Source organism: Octodon degus, unplaced genomic scaffold (assembly GCF_000260255.1).
Source record: "Octodon degus isolate 3935 unplaced genomic scaffold, OctDeg1.0 scaffold00066, whole genome shotgun sequence".
NCBI lineage: Eukaryota > Metazoa > Chordata > Mammalia > Rodentia > Octodontidae > Octodon > Octodon degus.
The window spans coordinates 1,584,721-1,588,488 of NW_004524642.1; positions in this window are offsets into that span (position 1 = coordinate 1,584,721).

The following is a 3,768-nucleotide window of genomic DNA, read 5'->3' on the forward strand; positions in this document are numbered from 1 at the left end:
AATTATTGGTCATGATTTTTCCCCAATTTGTAGTCTTTTCACTCTGTTGGTAGTTTCTTTTGACAGGCAGAAACATCTCAATAAGATGAGATCCCAGTTGTTGATTCTTTTCAGTATTTCCCATGAAGTTTGTTTTTTGTGTATGAATTGCCTGCCTACTCCTATGTCATCAATGTTTCTACCTACTTTATCTTCCAGAAGATTTAGTGTTCCTGTTTTAATGTTTATATCTTTTATCCATTTTGGCTTTAGTTTAGCGCATAGTGATAGACCTAGGTCTTGTTTTATTTTCTGGCATGTGAAGAGCCAGTTTTTCTAGCACCATTTATTAAAGAGGCTATCTTTCTTTCACTGAACATGTTTGGCCCCTTTGTCAAAGATAAGGTGGCTAATTATGTTTGTAGCTGCATTTGCATCTTCTAATTGTGCCATTGATCTTTGGGTGTGCGCTTTTGTTAGTAACACACTGATTTTATCACAATAGCTTTGTAGTATAATTTGAAGTCAGGGGTTGTAATGCCTCCTGCCTTAGTTTTGTTGTCCAAGATTGCTTTTGCTGTTCTAGGCCTTTTCTGGTTACAAATAAATTTTAAGAATGGTTTCTCTAGATCTGTGAGGTACGTTGATGGTATTTTGATAGGGATTGCATTAAACCTATATAACAATTTTGGGACCATGGCCATTTTCACAATGTTGGGTTTTTCCTATGCAAGAGCAAGGAATATCTTTCCATTTTCTGAAATTCTCTTCAATCTCTTATTAGAGGGTTGTAATTTTCATTGTATAGCTCTTTTAACTTCTTTGTCAGATTCATTCCTAAGTATTTCACTTTTTTGGATGGTATTGTGAAGAGTATTGTTTCTCTAACTTCTGTTTCAGTGAGTTTGTTTTCTGTGTACAAGAATACTATTGATTTTTGGTTGCTGACTTTTTTTATCCAGTTATGCTACTGAATTTGTTTTATTAATTCTAGGAGCTTCTTGGGGGAGTTCTTGGGTCTTCCAGATAGAGTATCATGTCATCTGCAAATAATGATAGTTTAACTTCTATCATTAGAAAGAATGCCACTTGTATTCCTTTTATTTCTCTCTCAGGTATAATGCCACTGGCTAATGATTTCAGAACTATATTGGCTAGGAATAGTGATCAAGAAAATCCTGATCTTGTGCCGGATTTGAGAGTAAAAGCTTTCAGTTTTTCTCCATTCAGAATTGTGTTGGCAGTTGGTTTGTCATAGGTGGCTTTTATCAGCTTGAGTTATAGGCCATTTATTTCAGTTTTCTGTAAAACTTTGATCATGAATGAGTGTTGGACTTTGTTGAAAAATTTTCCTGTGTCTATTGAGAAGATCATGTGGTTTTTGGTTTTGGCTCTATTGGCATAGTGTATTGCATTTATAGATATGTGTGTGTTCAACCATCCTCTCATCCCTGGGATGAATCCTACCTGGTCATGGTGTATAATCTTCCTGATGATTTGCTGTACTGTATGTGCTAGTATTTTATTGAGGATTTTTGCACCTGTGTTCATGAGGGAGATTGGTCTGTAGTACTCTTTTTTGGTTGGATCTTTCTTTGGTTTCAGGATTAGTATAATACTTGCCTCCAGGAATTATTTTGGGATTATTGTCTATTTTCCAATTTCATTGAAGAGTTTGAGGAGTATTGGGATTAAATCTCCTCTAAATTCCTTGTAGAATGCAGCTGTGAATACATTGGGACCTGGGCTTTTCTTTGTTGCTAAGTTTTTTAATTGTATTTTTAATTTTATTGGCTAATATTGGGTTATTCAGAGTTTTTCTATCTTCTTGATTCAGTTTTGGCATTTTGTGTCTATCTAGGAATCTTTCCATTTCTTTCATGTTTGATCCTATGAAAGTAAAGATTTTCAAAATAGCTATTGGTGATGTCCTGAATTCCCACAGGATCTGTCATAATTTTTCCCTTTTCATTCTTTATTACTTGAATCTAGGATTTTTTCCTTTCCTCTTTTTGAGAAAGTTGGATTTTTCAATTTTGTATAAACTTTCAAGAACCAGCTCTTGGGTTCATTAACTCTTTGTATTGCTTTCTTTTTCTCACGTGCATTAATTTCTGCTTCAATCTTCATAATTTCCTCTCACCTTTGGGCTTTGGGCTTGGTTTGCTCTTCTTTTTCGTAGAAACTTGAGGTGCAGCACTGGGGTATTCATTTGTTCTGTCTCTGATGTGTGAGTTCACCGCTATAAATTTCCCCTGAGAACTGCTTTCATTGTATCCCACAAATTCCAGTTGTGTTTGAATTTTCATTGGATTGTAGATATTGTTTAACTTATTGTTTAATTTCATCTGTAACCCATTGGTTGCTGATGAGGGTGTCATTTAATTTCCATATGTTTATGGGGTTTTTGAGGTTTCTTTTCTTACTAATTTCCAGTTTGATTGTACTGTGGTCACATAACATGCATGGGATAATTTCCACTTTCTTACATATACTGAAGCAAGAACCATGGACTAATATGTGGCCTATTTTAAAAAAATATCCCGTATGCATCTGAAAAGAGTGTGTATTCAGATGTTGTTGCTTGGAATACTATGTATATCAACCGAGTCCATTTGTTCAAAGTTTTGGTTCAGTTCTGCTGCCTCTTTGTTAATTTTTGTCTGCTTGAACTTTCTTTTTGAGATAAGGGGGTGTTAAGTTCCCCTATTCAGATTGTGACATTGGTTGTTAGAGTTTTCATGTTCTTTAAAATTTTTCTTATACAGTTGGATGCTCTCACATTCGGTACATACATATTTATGACTGTCGTCTCTTCCTCTGCAATTGTTTCTCTAACCGGTATATAATGACCATCTTTATCTCATTTAACCATTCTTGGTTTGAATTTCAGATTGTCTACAAACAGAATAGCTACCCCTGCTTTTTTCTGAGGCCTCTGTGTAAAGAGTCTGTGCTTTTTTAGGCATATCTTCTGCGTCAGAGGTTCTTCATTTGTATATATCCTAAGATTTTGCCTTACCTATTGATTGAGAGGGAGATATTGGTCTGTGCTTGTCCTCTGTCCTTCAGGGTAGGGCTTTTGTGAGGTTATTATCCAAGCACCTCCCGATATTAATACTGAAGGGAAAACATTTGGTTAAGGGAAATATGGTTTCCTATTTAAGGTAGTACAATTAGCAGTACTAATAACAGCTTATAAAATTTAGAAATTGACAAACTTTGGTAACTAATGGGTTTGTACTTTAGGCCATAGGAGAAAACATTATAGCTGTATAACAAAGCAGATCTTAAATTAGGATTTTGTATTTAAATGTATTCCCCTGAGCTCTGTGTGGGCACCTCCCCTTGCTGGAGGCTTCCAGGCAGACTAGGTCAGCCCAGTAACCTGTTGCCACCTCTCTGCCTCGAGGCTGCTCCTGTATGCTGTGGCCTCGGTCTTGGCTCAGCTGGGCCTGGCAGTACGCCTCTGCTCACTGGGTCTAGATCTACCGAACTCAGACCTGGCTGGCAGAATCTGACTGGGGTCTGGTTGCTGTGTTCAGCCCCTTCCGGCTGAGCCCTGTCCAAGTGGACCGCTAGGCTGGTCTCGTGAGCCCTCCCCTGTAGGCCTGCTGAGGTGGAGAGGGCTCACTACGCCCTGTGGCTTCTGGTCCCATGGCTCCTTCCAGGTAGGCTCACTGAGGTGGAGTCTGCTTTGGTTGCATTCATTTATTTAAATAATTTTCTTCAAGATATTGAAACAAGTTTTACTCTGGTGGTTAGTAGTTGGCAAATTTTTAATTGAAC